Raw genomic sequence first — 17,500 nt, forward strand, 5'->3', positions numbered from 1 at the left:
AAACAATGTTGTACCTGTTTGCAGGTTAACGCTTTACATATGTTGATCATAATAAATAAATTTAGCTAAAATATACTTGTCATATATCTTATTATTATCGATTATGTAAAACTAAGACATTTCGCAACATTTATTTAGGTATAAAAAAATTTTATTGAAGGAATTGATATATGCCAGTAAAATGGTGTATTTTTAATTTCTTTCAATAAAAATATTCTTGACGTAATGAAATAAAAAAAAATTGTATCACTCTAAGCGGTGGATCACTCGGCTCATGGGTCGATGAAGAACGCAGCAAACTGTGCGTCATCGTGTGAACTGCAGGACACATGAACATCGACATTTTGAACGCATATCGCAGTCCATGCTGTTATGTACTTTAATTAATTTTTAGTGCTGCTTGGACTACATATGGTTGAGGGTTGTAAGACTATGCTAAATAAGTTGTTTAAAATTTTTCGGAATTTTAAGCACATTGTATATTATTGGATAATATAAGTGTGAATCTAAAAGTTCTCGCTTAAGATATTCATAATATGAATTAATAAATGAAAATACTAAAACTCTGTTGCATGAGAAATTTGAAGAATTATATGTTCTTTATTCATTTCAAATAATATTGAGGAATGTCTAGCATAAAATATATTATTTTATAAACTAGAATTGCCTCTTATTAACGAATATGGTATAAAGAATAATTTTGTGAATATTATGGACCTTCAAGAAAAAATAGTATATTTCAAAATAGGCAGAGAATTGTCTATAAGTGTAATTAAACAACCTCAACTCATATGGGACTACCCCCTGAATTTAAGCATATTAATTAGGGGAGGAAAAGAAACTAACAAGGATTTTCTTAGTAGCGGCGAGCGAAAAGAAATCAGTTCAGCACTAAGTCACTTTGTCTATATGGCAAATGTGAGATGCAGTGTATGGAACGTCAATATTCTAGTATGAGAAATTAACGATTTAAGTCCTTCTTAAATGAGGCCATTTACCCATAGAGGGTGCCAGGCCCGTATAACGTTAATGATTATTAGATGATGTTTCCAAAGAGTCGTGTTGCTTGATAGTGCAGCACTAAGTGGGTGGTAAACTCCATCTAAAACTAAATATAACCATGAGACCGATAGTAAACAAGTACCGTGAGGGAAAGTTGAAAAGAACTCTGAATAGAGAGTTAAATAGTACGTGAAACTGCTTAGAGGTTAAGCCCGATGAACCTGAATATCCGTTATGGAAAATTCATCATTAGAATTGTAATATTTAATCAATATTATAACGATAGTGTGCATTTTTTCCATATAAGGACATTGTAATCTATTAGCATGTATGGAATTTATCAAACAATTTTGATAAGAGTTTATTTAAATTAGAGTGCTTGCATTTTAACATAAAATAAATTTCAAAAATTTGATAAAGTGCTGATAGATTATATGAGTACAGTGCGTTAATTTTTCGGAATTATATAATGGCATGATTATCATTGATTTTTATGTTTATTATAAGCACTTGTATGATTAACAATGCGAAAGATTCAGGATACCTTCGGGACCCGTCTTGAAACACGGACCAAGGAGTCTAACATATGTGCAAGTTATTGGGATATAAACCTAATAGCGTAATTAACTTGACTATTATTGGGATTAGTTTTTAACTATAGTTGATTAACGCAATCCCGGGGCGTTCTATATAGTTATGTATAATAATATTTATATTATTTATGCCTCTAACTGGAACGTACCTTGAGCATATATGCTGTGACCCGAAAGATGGTGAACTATACTTGATCAGGTTGAAGTCAGGGGAAACCCTGATGGAAGACCGAAACAGTTCTGACGTGCAAATCGATTGTCAGAATTGAGTATAGGGGCGAAAGACCAATCGAACCATCTAGTAGCTGGTTCCTTCCGAAGTTTCCCTCAGGATAGCTGGTGCATTTAACTGTTGTATAAAATAATCTTATCTGGTAAAGCGAATGATTAGAGGCCTTAGGGTCGAAACGATCTTAACCTATTCTCAAACTTTAAATGGGTAAGAACCTTAACTTTCTTGATATGAAGTTTAAGGTTATGATATAATGTGCCCAGTGGGCCACTTTTGGTAAGCAGAACTGGCGCTGTGGGATGAACCAAACGTAATGTTACGGTGCCCAAATTAACAACTCATTCAGAAACCATGAAAGGCGTTGGTTGCTTAAAACAGCAGGACGGTGATCATGGAAGTCGAAATCCGCTAAGGAGTGTGTAACAACTCACCTGCCGAAGCAACTAGCCCTTAAAATGGATGGCGCTTAAGTTGTATACCTATACATTACCGCTAAAGTAGATGATTTATATTACTTGTAATATAAATTTTGAAACTTTAGTGAGTAGGAAGGTACAATGGTGTGCTTAGAAGTGTTTGGCGTAAGCCTGCATGGAGCCGTCATTGGTACAGATCTTGGTGGTAGTAGCAAATAATCGAATGAGACCTTGGAGGACTGAAGTGGAGAAGGGTTTCGTGTGAACAGTGGTTGATCACGAGTTAGTCGGTCCTAAGTTCAAGGCGAAAGCCGAAAATTTTCAAGTAAAAAAGTAACTAAAATTTATATTTTGTCATAATTAAAAAACTTGAATAATTTTGAACGAAAGGGAATACGGTTCCAATTCCGTAACCTGTTGAGTATCCGTTTGTTATTAAATATGGGCCTCGTGCTCATCCTGGCAACAGGAACGACCATAAAGAAGCCGTCGAGAGATATCGGAAGAGTTTTCTTTTCTGTTTTATAGCCGTACTACCATGGAAGTCTTTCGCAGAGAGATATGGTAGATGGGCTAGAAGAGCATGACATATACTGTTGTGTCGATATTTTCTCCTCGGACCTTGAAAATTTATGGTGGGGACACGCAAACTTCTCAACAGGCCGTACCAATATCCGCAGCTGGTCTCCAAGGTGAAGAGTCTCTAGTCGATAGAATAATGTAGGTAAGGGAAGTCGGCAAATTAGATCCGTAACTTCGGGATAAGGATTGGCTCTGAAGATTGAGATAGTCGGGCTTGATTGGGAAACAATAACATGGTTTATGTGCTCGTTCTGGGTAAATAGAGTTTCTATCATTTATGGTAGTTTCTTGTTCCCCGGATAGTTTAGTTACGTAGCCAATTGTGGAACTTTCTTGCTAAAATTTTTAAGAATACTAGTTGGGCAACCAGCTAGTTCTTTTAAATTATAACGATTATCAATTAACAATCAATTCAGAACTGGCACGGACTTGGGGAATCCGACTGTCTAATTAAAACAAAGCATTGTGATGGCCCTAGCGGGTGTTGACACAATGTGATTTCTGCCCAGTGCTCTGAATGTCAAAGTGAAGAAATTCAAGTAAGCGCGGGTCAACGGCGGGAGTAACTATGACTCTCTTAAGGAGGATCAATGGGTCTGCAGAAGGGGAATAATGGTTCATTTATCAGCAATGGCAAGTGGACTACCGTCCTTCGTTAGTCAGATCAAGTCGACTCATAGGCAACATGTGCCCCACTTAACTTGTGGCCTCCTCGTGGTGTCCTCCGGGTGCTGGACCGATGTAGTTTCGGCAGCAGCGAATATGAGCGGCGAAAGGGGCCATTGGGTTACCACCCCGATGGTCCTGAAAAACTGATGGTGCAAACTTAAATAACATGCCTCGGATAGCTGAAAGTTATTCAGTGAATTCTCCTACGGCATCCGTAGGAGCCCATCAGGGAAGGAACGTAGATGCTAATCCAGTTGTTGGACATCTATGTGTGGAATGCGGCCGATCTTTTGGAACAAAGACCGGTTTAGGCGTCCACATGTCGCGTCAGCACAAAGACAGGCTTGATGAGCTTCGTACGCGTGTTGACGTGAAAACCAGGTGGTGTGAGGAAGAATTGGCCATGATGGCGAGGAAGGAACTTGAGCTCATAGCAAATGGCGAGAGGTTCATTAATAAAAAGCTGGCGTTGCATTTTCCAGAACGCAGCGTCGATGCTATTAAAAAGTGTCGACAGAGGGATAATTATAAGGCAAAAATCGAGCAGCTAAGAGGGCAAGCGGCTCTTATCCCCGAAATTAGTGAACCACAAACCATTACGCGCCGCCCTAGTATAAGTGGGCTTGAGTCTTCTTCTTCAATGTCAGAGTCGGTTCCAATCACACCATCGATACATTCGGACGACGTCCTCATGCGGATACTGCGGGGCTTCGGCCCTGTGGGATGTAATCGATCGTGGAGAGTCGAGGTTCTGCAATCTATCATTGATGGAGCGCAGACTTCGGGCAAAGAAGCAACTCTCCAGTGTTTGTCTAACTATCTCCTGGAAATTTTTCCGAATCGAAACGAAGGTCCGGTTTCGGCGAGAGTCTTTCCTGAGCCTCGCAATAGGAGACAAAATAGAAGGCAGCAGTTCGCTAGGGTTCAGCGCAACTGGGACAAACATAAAGGTCGATGCATCGGATCCCTGCTAGCAGGACCCGACGAGTCGGTAATGCCAAACCAAGAGATTATGGAACCATACTGGAGAGAAGTCATGACACAGCAGAGCCTTTCCTCTTGCAATAGCACCGTGCCCCATATGGGACACTTGCTTGAGGGGGTATGGTCACCTATTACGTCTAGGGACCTGCAATTGCATCAAGTGCCATTGACTTCTTCTCCCGGACCGGACGGAATATCTCCAAGAACTGCCAGGAGTATTCCCAGTGGTGTTATGCTTCGCATAATGAACCTTATTCTCTGGTGCGGCAAACTACCCACACTCTTCCGAATGGCTCGAACCGTTTTCATCCCGAAGACGGTAAGAGCATCCCGACCAGAAGACTTCCGTCCGATATCGGTGCCTTCTGTCATAGTTAGACAACTCAATGCCATCTTGGCATCTCGATTGGCCTCATCAGTCGATTGGGATCCGCGTCAGCGGGGGTTTCTTCCTACTGACGGTTGCGCCGATAACGCGACAATAGTTGACTTAATCCTGAGGGACCACCATAGACGTCATGCGTCGTGTTATATCGCGACACTTGATGTCAGCAAAGCGTTTGACTCTGTGTCTCACGCAGCGGTAATTGACACCCTATCCGCGTATGGTGCACCAACGGGTTTTGTTGACTACGTACGTAGCTTGTACTTGGGAGGTGGCACTAGTCTCAATGGTAAAGGCTGGAGATCAGAGGAATTCGTCCCTGCTAGAGGTGTGAAGCAGGGTGACCCTTTGTCTCCACATATGTTCAATTTGGTCATCGACCGGTTGCTCAGGTCTCTACCGGACGAGATTGGTGTCAGTGTCGGAAATGCCAAAACAAACGCTGCAGCGTTCGCAGACGATCTGGTGTTGTTTGCTTCTACACCGAAGGGCCTTCAGGCATTATTGGATACCACGGTCTCCTTTTTGGCGTCCGTTGGGCTGACCCTAAACGCTAATAAGTGTTTTACTGTTAGTGTCAAGGGGCAACCGAAGCAGAAGTGTACTGTGATCGAATCACGGAGCTTCTGTGTAGGTTCGCGCACGTGTCCAAGCTTGAAGCGTTCGGAGGAGTGGAGGTATCTCGGCATTCAGTTCACTGCGGACGGGAGGGCCCGCTACAATCCGACTGAGGACATTGGTCCCAGATTGGATATCATATCGCGGTCCCCCCTGAAGCCACAGCAGAAGTTATTCGCCCTCAGAACTGTCCTCATTCCACAGCTATATCACAAGCTAACCCTTGGTAGTGTGGCAATAGGCGTTTTGAGAAAGTGTGACAGACTGGTACGGTCGGTCGTAAGGAAATGGTTAGATCTTCCTATGGATGTGTCAGTAGCATTCTTCCATGCCCCACACAAGTGGGGGTCTCGGTGTTCCCTCAGTTCGAAGGACAGCCCAATGCTGCGCATACAGAGGCTAACGAACATAAAATGGCCCCACCTCGAGCAATCCGAGACGGCCAGTTCGTTCCTTAGTGCGGAAATTCGGAGGGCCCGAGATAGGTGCAAGGCATCGGGAGACGCGGCTCTGGATACACGCCTTTTGATCGATTCGTACTGGGCGGATAGGTTGCACTCCTCTGTTGATGGTAGCGGTCTCCGTGAAGCAGGGCGTTATGCTCCGCAACACGGGTGGGTTGTCGCACCCACGCGTTTGTTAACTGGAAAAGCTTATTTGAATGGGATCAAACTGCGGATAAATGCCCTACCCACGCGGTCTCGTACCACGAGGGGGAAGGCACGAATTGGAGAGGCAGTGTCGTGCAGGATGTGATGCTCCCGAATCACTAAACCACATTCTGCAGAAGTGTCATCGTACGCATGGGAGGCGGGTGGCTAGACACAACAGTGTAGCTAATTATCTCAAGCGGGGACTTGAGACGAGAGGCTACTCTGTCATTGCTGAACCAAGTCTGCAGGGGAGAGAACAGGATATATAAGCCGGACCTGGTGGGTTTCCGACCAGATCACACTATAGTGATCGACGCTCAGGTTGTGACTGACGGACTTGATCTTGACCAAGCTCATCAGAGTAAGGTTGAGATCTACGACAGACAGGACGTACGAACGGCTCTGGTTCGGGATTATCGGGCACATGAGGACATTAAAATCGTTTCTGCTACGCTAAACTGGAGGGGCATCTGGAGCTATCGGTCGGTAAAACGACTGATAGCCCTGGGAGTCCTTAACGCTGGTGATAGCAATATTATCAGTACCAGGGTGGTAGATGGCGGAGTCTGCGGCTTTAAGACGTTCATGTTCCATACTGGATATCGCCAAGGAGTGGGTTAGCACCGAGGTTTACTTTCCTCATTGAAAGTCAACTACACTGGCCAACATCTATTGTGTACAAAGTAAAGGGAAAATAGTCATATGACGTGCCATCCATATATGGCATTGTTGTGTGGGCAAATTCATTTCCTACAAAAAAAAAATAGCCAAATGCCTCGTCATCTAATTAGTGACGCGCATGAATGGATTAACGAGATTCCTACTGTCCCTATCTACTATCTAGCGAAACCACAGCCAAGGGAACGGGCTTGGAATAATTAGCGGGGAAAGAAGACCCTTTTGAGCTTGACTCTAATCTGGCAGTGTAAGGAGACATAAGAGGTGTAGAATAAGTGGGAGATATTAAATTTCGGTTTAGTATCGACAATGAAATACCACTACTCTTATTGTTTCCTTACTTACTTGATTAAATGGAACGTGTATCATTTCCTAGCCATTATACGGATATATTTATTATATCTTATGGTATTGGGTTTTGATGCAAGCTTCTTGATCAAAGTATCACGAGTTTGTTATATAATCGCAAACAAATTCATTAATGAGAGAGTGCATTTATGTGTTCTTAAATTAAAAATTTGGTATAACTCCAATTACTCAGGTATGATCCAATTCAAGGACATTGCCAGGTAGGGAGTTTGACTGGGGCGGTACATCTCTCAAATAATAACGGAGGTGTCCCAAGGCCAGCTCAGTGCGGACAGAAACCACACATAGAGCAAAAGGGCAAATGCTGACTTGATCTCGGTGTTCAGTACACACAGGGACAGCAAAAGCTCGGCCTATCGATCCTTTTGGTTTAAAGAGTTTTTAACAAGAGGTGTCAGAAAAGTTACCATAGGGATAACTGGCTTGTGGCGGCCAAGCGTTCATAGCGACGTCGCTTTTTGATCCTTCGATGTCGGCTCTTCCTATCATTGTGAAGCAAAATTCACCAAGCGTTGGATTGTTCACCCATGCAAGGGAACGTGAGCTGGGTTTAGACCGTCGTGAGACAGGTTAGTTTTACCCTACTAATGACAAAACGTTGTTGCGACAGCATTCCTGCGTAGTACGAGAGGAACCGCAGGTACGGACCAATGGCACAATACTTGTTCGAGCGAACAGTGGTATGACGCTACGTCCGTTGGATTATGCCTGAACGCCTCTAAGGTCGTATCCGTGCTGGACTGCAATGATAAATAAGGGGCAATTTGCATTGTATGGCTTCTAAACCATTAAAAGTTTATTATTCATTTAATAGACGACGATGGATGTGATGCCAATGTTACATATAACATAGTAAATTGGGAGGATCTTCGATCACCTGGTGCCGCGCTAGTTATATATTAAAACATTATTTAATACAATGACAAAGCCTTGAATCAATTGTAAACGACTTTTATAACAGGCAAGGTGTTGTAAGTGGTTGAGCAGCTGCCATACTGCGATCCACTGAAGCTTATCCTTTGCTTGACGATTCGATAAAATATATATGTTTAAGGCATATATAAAAAAATATTATATATATATTTATATATATAAATATGCAAAATTGTATGCATAATTATTAATTATGTGTTATACAATTACGCATATAAGAAGAAAATTTATATAATATATAAATATATTATATATATATAAATAAATAATATATCTATGTGTACAAAATATACTTGTGTATTTTATATATGCATTTATTTATTATGCGTTGGTTATATATATTTATTTGGTAGCAAAAGGAACGCCATTATATTAGTGGCGAAAATTAAGAATATGCATAGTATATCTATGTATACAAAATACTTGCGTATTTTATATATGCATTTATTTATAATGCGTTGGTTATATATATTTATTTGGTAGCAAAAGGAACGTCATCATATTAGTGGCGAAAATTAAGAATATGCAAAGGTATAACTATGTGTACAAAATACTTGCGTATTTTAAATATGCATTTATTTAGTATGCGTTAGTTATTTATATTTATTTGGTAGCAAAAGGAACGCCATTATATTAGTGGCGAAAATTAATAATATGCATAGTAAGTATATCTATGTATACAAAATACTTGCATATTTTATATATGCATTTATTTATTATGCGTTGGTTATATATATTTATTTGGTAGCAAAAGGAACGCCATTATATTAGTGGCGAAAATTAAGAATATGCATAGTATATCTATGTGTACAAAATACTTGCGTATTTTATATATGCATTTATTTATAATGCGTTGGTTATATATATTTATTTGGTAGCAAAAGGAACGTCATCATATTAGTGGCGAAAATTAAGAATATGCAAAGGTATAATATGTGAACAAAATACTTGTATATTTTAAATATGCATTTATTTAGTAAGCTGCAATAGAGACAATGTTAAAAGGATGATGAAATAGATGTGGTGAAATAGAAGAATTGGCGGAGAGACAGATGGCTTGCGAGTCAGTCTGCTTCGAGTAACGAGACAAAGAACATCGTAAGCGACTTGCTGTGCGAAGTGCCATTATAAACAAATTATGGAAGGAGATGAAGTGCATACTGATTTGGCACTTCTCCGACATCAGAAGTGGGATCGGTCTCGCCCCAAAATTTATCGAACGATCAATGGCGTGCATTATTCGAAGCGCAAAACAAATCTTTTCGGGAATTAATTAAATCGATGCAGATTCCCAGAACAGCGACGCAACCCAATAGAAAAGTAACGCTTCCAAAGTTTTGTCCCGATACTGCGAACGCAGATGCTGCTGCTTGGTGTAAAACTGTTGACATAATCATGGCAGAGAACATGTTGGAGGGTAGCGCTCTCGTCATGGCGTTAAGCAACTCTTTGGAAGGAGGAGCATCTCAGTGGCTGTCACAAATCTGTTACAGTGGAATAAAGTGGCCGGAATTCCGAGAATTGTTTATCCAAAGATATGAAGGTGTAGAGACGTCAGCTGCCATATTGCTTAATATGTTCAGCAGTAAACCAAGGCCAAGCGAGTGTTTGTCTGTGTATGCCAGCAGACAAGTAACGGCTTTACTGTCAAAGTGGAAAAATGTGAGCAGCGAAGAAATTGCCGTATCGATCGTGTTAGCGCATGCTGCGCAAATAGATAAACGACTGCAGCGATTATTGTTTACAACGAACATCAAAACCCGAAGCGAACTGGAGCAACAATTGCGTGCCTATGCGTTTGGTAAGCGCAATGACTGCGAGACACCAGACTATACCAGTGTCCCTGAACAAAAGAAGCGGAGAACATCGTGGCAAGGAAAGTGCCACTCTTGTGGCAAACCTGGCCATAAAATGGCAGAATGTCGAAGCAGAAAACCGGGAGACGCAAGTGAGACAAAATTCAACTCGACTCGCGGCAATGCCACACCAAAGAGGGATATGTCAACTTTAACCTGCTACAAGTGCGGCCAGTTAGGGCATATTGCAACCAAATGCCCGACCTCTTCATCTTCAAGCAAGGGCAACACTTATGAGAAGCGAGTGGATGTGTGCACCGTCGTCGACCCAAAGGGGATCATGTACCAACATGGTGAGCCCGTTCCGTACTTTTTGATTCAGGGGCAGAGTGCTCCCTATTAAAAGAAAAATTAGCTAATAAGTTCATGGGCAAGAGAATGAATAACACTGTACTTATAAGCGGCATAGGTGAAGGATCAGTAACATGTTCAATGCAAATTCTGACCACTGTTAAGATATGTGAGTTTTCGATAGAGATCCTGTTTCACGTTGTCATGGACAAATATTTGAAGCACGATGCACTGATTGGCCGTGAAATTTTAGGTCAGGGCTTTGGCGTAAATATAGATGCCAATAAGTTTACTTTACACAAAATTAAAACTGTTAATACCCTGTCTAGCACTGTTGAGTGGAATTTTATGGACTCCATAAATGGTGATGTTAATCTAACTCAGTCTGACCGAGCCGAACTGGCAGAAATATTAAAACCTCACGCATCAACATTCATAAAGGGTATACCTAACCGACGAGTCAATACAGGTGAATTGGAGATCCGTCTGATTGATGCCAATAAAACGGTAATGAGGCGTCCGTATAGATTAAGCGTGGAAGAAAAGATATTGGTGAGAGGTAAAATACAAGAACTTCTGGCAGCAAAAGTCATACGTCCAAGCTGTTCCCCTTTCGCGAGTCCAATGCTGCTGGTAAAGAAAAAGACGGCAGTGATCGTTTATGTATCGATTATCGTGAGTTGAATGCCAATACGGTCTCCGATAAATATCCGTTACCATTAATATCGGACCAAATTGATAGACTGCGCGGTAGCAAGTACTTTACTAGTCTTGACATGGCGAGTGGCTTTTACCAAATACCAATACATCCCGAGTCAATAGAACGCACAGCATTTGTTACGACAGAAGGCCAATATGAATTTATAGCAATGCCATTTGGCTTGAAGAATGCTTCATCTGTATTTCAGCGAGCCATAATGCGTGCTTTGGGTGAAGTGGCCTATTCGTATGCAATTGTTTACATTGATGATGTCTTAATTGTTTCTAGCACAAAAGAGGAGGCCTTTAATAGACTTAAGGAGGTATTGCAAAGGTTGTCTAATGCCGGCTTCTCCTACAATATTGATAAGTGTTCCTTCTTGCAGCCAAGTGTTGAATACTTGGGGTATAAAATTGAAAACGGCGAAATAAGACCAAACCCGCGAAAAATTCAGGCATTGGCTGCATTGCAACCCCACAGACAGTTACGCAACTAAGACAATTTATTGGCCTATCTTCCTACTTCCGACAATTCGTTCTTCGATTTTCTGAATTAATGAAGCCATTATATTTGTTAACGTCAAAAACAGCAAATTCGAGTGGCATGAGAAGCATGAGCAGGTACGCCAAGAAATAATATCTGTATTGGTTAGCGACTCAGTTCTTATCATCTATGACCCACAATACCCGGTTGAACTCCATACTGACGCTAGTGCAGACGGCTATGGAGCTATCTTAATGCACAAGATAAACGGCAAACCAAGAGTCATAGAATATTATAGCAAGTGTACTACAGGGGCTGAAACAAGATACCACTCATATGAACTGGAGACACTGGCAGTGTACAACGCAGTGAAACATTTTCGTCATTATTTGCAGGGTCGTCCATTTGTCGTTTTCACGGATTGTAATTCGCTCAAAGCTAGTCGCAATAAAATAGAATTAACGCCAAGGGTCCATCGCTGGTGGGCATATCTGCAGTCCTTTGATTTTGAGGTAGAATATAGAAAAGGAAACAGTATGGCACATGTAGATTTCCTTTCGCGCAATCCACTACCAATTGACAAGCTTACTAAGTCTACCAAAATAACGGAAGTACGTATATGCATGGCAGACATCACAGATAACTGGCTACTTGCTGAACAGCAGCGAGATGTAGAGATTACGGACTTAATAGCAAAGTTGCAAAATAACGAACTGAGACATGAAGATGCAAAGACGTATGAAATGCGGTCAGGCATGTTGTATAGAGTAATACAGAGAAACGGACAAAGCCGATGTCTGCCGGTAATACCGCGAGCATTTAGGTGGTCTGTGATTAATCACGTACATGAGGCCATAATGCATTTGGGATGGGAGAAAACACTAGATAAGGTATATACGCAGTATTGGTTCCCAAATATGTCCAAATATGTGCGAAAATTTGTTGAGAATTGCATCACCTGCAAGCTTTCAAAGTCAACGTCGGGAAAGGCCCAAATAGAACTACACCCCATACCCAAAGTTTCCATACCCTGGCATACCGTGCACATGGATATAAGTGGCAAGTTGAGTGGCAAAAATGACATCAAAGAATACGTGATAGTGCAAATAGATGCTTTCACTAAATATGTTCATCTACACCACGCTCTTAGCCTCGACACTAATAGTTGCATAGAGGCATTGAAGTCCACTATCTGTATGTTTGGGTTACCCACTCGTATCATTGCCGATCAAGGTCGCAGTTTTGCGAGTGGTGATTTTAAGCAATTTTGCTTATCACAAAAATTGACTTGCATCTGATAGCGACCGGTGCAAGCCGGGCGAATGGACAGGTTGAGCGCGTTATGAGTACCATGAAAGCAATGTTGACGGCAGTTGAGACAAGCAAGCGATCTTGGCAGGATGCCCTAAAGAAGTGCAGTTGGCCATGAATTGCACGGCCAATAGAGTCACAAAGCTTAGTCCATTAGAGTTATTAATTGGTAAAGAGGCAAGACCAATGGGCATGATGCCAATTGTAGAAGAAGTGGATATTGACATTGAACATGTTAGATCAAAGGCCTTGCAAAATATAAAGAATAGTGCTGAATATGAGAAGCAACGCTTTGACAAGAATAAGGCTAAGATTGTAAGTTACAATGTAGGTGACCATGTCCTGCTCAAAAATGAAGAACGGCACCAAACAAAGCTAGATCCAAAGTTTAAAGGACCGTTTGTCATAATAGAGAAGCTTGATGGTGATCGTTATATGTTGAAATCTCTTACAAGCAAGCGAACATATAAGTATGCCCACGAGCAACTGCGGGCGATGCCTAATGAAGTAGAGGCAGATGAGTGCGAGAGATCGCCGATTGAGGCACTCGTAGGTACCATAAGCTCAGATTAAATCATTTACAAAGGCTATAGCCGTGTCATGTAGTAATCTGCGCAGTTACTGCATGGCGGGGGCTATGTGGGTCTAGAGGGACCAGTACGCAGAGTGTGCGTGTGAGCGTTGCAGTGTGTGCAGCAAGAGCCTAAGAGTGTAAAGTGATGAAGAGATGTTGAGAGAAGGAGTTATGGTACGAAGAGATGAGAAAAGATAAAAAAGAAATGGCGCTGTGGCGGTAGATATGTTCGATAAGATCAAGTTAAAAAAAAAGTTGAGCAGGGCAAGGGACACCACTGAACTACAATGCATTTGATGAACTTATGAATTATGTTGTTGATTTTAATTTTCACTTTGTAATGGAAAATACTTTTACTTCTTTTTATTGCTATAAGATAGAAATTAGCGGAAAATTAATGTAAGATAGAATTTTAAGTTACAAGAAATGAATGAAATTGAAACATTGAATAAAAGTTATTATTATAATGAATCTTATTGAGAAGCATGATACGCGAGGACGCGTAAAGGTCAGGATGGCCGTGTCGAAGAATTACAGATCTAGATATGTTTAGTTTGAAAGTTAACGGACAGTATGTTAGGTAACATAATGTTAAATGGACAGAGCATCATTTGATACAAGCTCAAATGAGCATGGCGCTTGCAGTTCTTTGGCTGATGCAATAGAGACAATGTTAAAAGGATGATGAAATAGATGTGGTGAAATAGAAGAATTGGCGGAGAGACAGATGGCTTGCGAGTCAGTCTGCTTCGAGTAACGAGACAAAGAACATCGTAAGCGACTTGCTGTGCGAAGTGCCATTATAAACAAATTATGGAAGGAGATGAAGTGCCAAATCAGTATTCTCCGACATATATTTATTTGGTAGCCAGAAGGACGCCATCATATTAGTGGAGAAAATTAAAATATGCATGGTATATCTATGTGTACAAAATACTTGTGTATTTTAAATATACATTTATTTGGTACGCAATTACATGAATTTGGTAGCCAGAAGGACGCCATCATATTAGTGGCGAAAATTAAAAATATGCATGATATAAAAAATATATATACATTTATGTATGTATCTATATGAACAGAATACTTGCGTATTTTAAGTATGCATTTATTTCATACACAATTATGTGTTTGGTAGCAAAAGAACGCCATCATATTAGTGGCACAAATTAAGACAACTTTGACAAAAAATTTCAACATATGAAAATTGAAGAAAAAACTTTTATATATCATTTTATACAGTTTTTAATAAAATGAGATAAGATTTTGAATTTAACTCGAGAAAAAATTTTTGGACTGGGTGAATTTTTATTGAACTGCAGCCATATGATATGAGGTTCTACCGAGATATGAGTTCAACTTTGACAAAAATTTTAAACAATGTCAAATAATTTACGATTGTACTAGTATTTAATACAAATTATTGATAATAAAATAATAAAGTTTTGCTGTTGTATTATTAAATTAGTGCCACATAAAGATACATTAGATGGTAGACCTTAGTAAAATGAGCGGGTTGTAGAAAACGTGTCACAAAACCTATATAGGGGTGGTGAGGTCGGGCAGGCATGTCATATGAGAAAAATTTCACAAGTGAAATATATATGACTATGTATATGGAGTGTCATGCCGGCATAAGTCATATATAAATAATATATGAAAATAATCATATAGAAGGCAATATGATTAAAAAAGTTAAAAATAATGAAGTTTTACTGTTGTATTATTAAATTAGTGCAACAAAAAGATACGTTAGATGGTAATACTAAATAAAATAAGAGCATTGTAGAAAACGTGTCACAAAACCTATACATTTTTTTCGTCAATAATTATTTATTTAAAATCTGTCTGTACGGACAATAATTAAATTTTTTGAGGCAGCCTTGTCGATTAAATTCTCACAAGAGATGGTTGGTAGGGTTCTGGAGGGCTAATCATCATCCTCCATGGGCTGGTCGAGGGGTGTTTTCTTTTAAGTCTTCTGACGGTTTGGCTGTTGTCCAAGATGTTGATGGCCAATGTGTTTGGGTGGTTATGGAGCCTGTTGATGTAATTCGTGCTCACTTTTCGAATTTCATCTTCTACCCAGGGAACCCTGAGTACCTCGTGGATGGTGCTGTTGTCATGGTAAGGATGAGCGTTCGAGACCATTCTCAGAGCCTTGTTCTGCAGCCTTTGGATGTTCCTGCAGTTTGATTTGCAGGCAGTGCCCCACAGCTGGATGCCATAAGTCCAGATTGGCTTAATGATGGTTTTGTAGACAAGCAGTTTAAGTTTGCTTTTAAGCTTCGAGCGTCTTCCAATGAGCCATTGGAATTGCTTCAGCCTCTCTTCAGCCTGCTTTCTCTTCCTTAGGATGTGTGTGCGCCATGTTAACCGCCTGTCGAGCGTCATGCCCAGGTATTTGGGCGTGGGATTTTCGGGAATATATTCCCCATTGAGACTGACAGGCGGGCAATTGCCGTTGCGGAGTGCAAATGTGGTTTGCGTGGACTTCTCAGGGTTTACCGAGATGTTCCACCTCCGCAGCCAGGGCTCGATGGTGTTTAGCTGATTTTGAATAATTTCCGACGCATCCTGTGGGGTTCCTGCTGTGGCAAGAAAGGCTGTGTCATCGGCGTATGTGGCAACCAATAGGTTCTCGTTGAAAAATGTAGGCATGTCCGCTGTGTACAACGTGTACAATAGAGGGCCTAGGACGCTGCCTTGTGGTACACCGGCTTCGATACCTTTTGTGGTAGATCGCGCATCTCCGCATCTGACATAAAAGCTTCTGTTGTCGAGGTAAGATTGCAGAAATGCGTATTGGGGTTGAGGCAGGTTTCTCTTAAGCTTAAGCAGTAGCCCTGGGTGCCAGACTCTGTCGAAAGCTTGCTTCACGTCAAGCATTACGGCGCAGCAGTAGTTCTTCTCCTCGAATGCGTCCAGTATCACTTTGACTAAACGGTGGCATTGTTCCGGGGTGGAGTGAGAACGCCTGAAGCCAAACTGGTGATCCGAATCAACCCAGCTTCTTCCAACACTGGCAATACTCTGCGCAAAAATACTCTTTCGAGTATTTTGAGAGTATCGACAGCAAACTTATCGGACGATAAGAGCCAAGATTGGCTTCAGGTTTGCCAGGTTTGGGTATAAGAATTACCTCTGCTCGTTTCCAGATGGTTGGAAAATGTCCTAGCTGAAAGCACCTGCTGTATATGTTGGCGAGGAGTTGTAGGCAGGGAGGGGGAAGAAGCTTAACAGCCAGTGCTTCAATGCCATCAGCGCCCGGTGATTTATTCGTCTTGAGTCCCTCGATCTCAAGTTTGACCTCATCCACCGAGACCATAGCTAGCTCTTCTTGGTTGTTGTTGGTGTTTTCATCTAATAGTTGTAGGGCACGTTGCGTAGCTGAGATATCCAGGTCGGTGCATCTTATTATCGGCTTGAAGGCTTCGCTGAGGTGCTCCACAAAAGCTTCAGCTCGTTCTTGCTCTGTGCGGCACCAGGCGCCACTAGCACGCTGGACTGGAGCAACTCTCTTAGTAGGTCGTTTTATATGACGAGTGACCTGCCAAAGGTTGTGCTGTGGGTCTCCAGGCTCAACATTGGCCAGGAACTCTTCAAACGAGCTCTGTCTGAGCTTTAGGAGCTTATCCTTAAGCTGCTTTGCGGCTCTGTTAAATACCCTTTTATCTCTAGGATTTCTGGATAGGAACCATACTCGTCGCAACCGTCTTTTCTCAGCTACTAGCGAGGCGATCTCTGAAGACCAAAGGTGTAGGACCCTCGTTGGTAGTCTGGGAGAGATTGGGGTTCTGGGGGAAGCATGTGCTGCGGCGTTGTGCATGTGTTCCGTGAGCTCGCTGATGGCGTTGCTCACTTGCTCGGTGGTGGTAAGATCTTGCACTGGGTTGACATTTTCCGTTAGCCAGGCTTTGTAGGATTGCAGTCTCGTGCTCCTCTTGATCATCCTGGGATGTGCAGCTTTTCTCAGTGCAGGAGGTTCAGCCGCAGTTCCACTGCGCTGTGGTCGGAGAAAAGGTCCGCGTTAGAAGACAACGAGACTTTGGCACTATCAAATCCTTTGGAGAGGGCCATGTCCAGGGTGTCGGGAATTTTGGTCGGATCTGTTGGCCAGTAGGTGGGCTCTCCTGTGGTGTGGCATACGATGCTCCTGCGCTGGATGCAC

At 41.7% G+C, this 17,500-nt stretch overlaps 1 non-coding gene and 1 pseudogene across 1 annotated transcript; both read left to right on the forward strand.

The window, feature by feature from the left end:
* Positions 1-247: 247 nt before the first annotated feature.
* Positions 248-425, forward strand: LOC132797622 (5.8S ribosomal RNA). Its single transcript, XR_009633749.1, has one exon. It is a non-coding gene; the product is annotated as a 5.8S ribosomal RNA (ribosomal RNA).
* A 352-nt stretch (positions 426-777) lies between these two features.
* On the forward strand, positions 778-8,216 carry LOC132797623 (large subunit ribosomal RNA; annotated as a pseudogene).
* Positions 8,217-17,500: the final 9,284 nt, after the last annotated feature.

This window comes from Drosophila nasuta, unplaced genomic scaffold, assembly GCF_023558535.2.
Source record: "Drosophila nasuta strain 15112-1781.00 unplaced genomic scaffold, ASM2355853v1 ctg155_pilon, whole genome shotgun sequence".
Taxonomy (NCBI): Eukaryota; Metazoa; Arthropoda; class Insecta; order Diptera; family Drosophilidae; genus Drosophila; species Drosophila nasuta.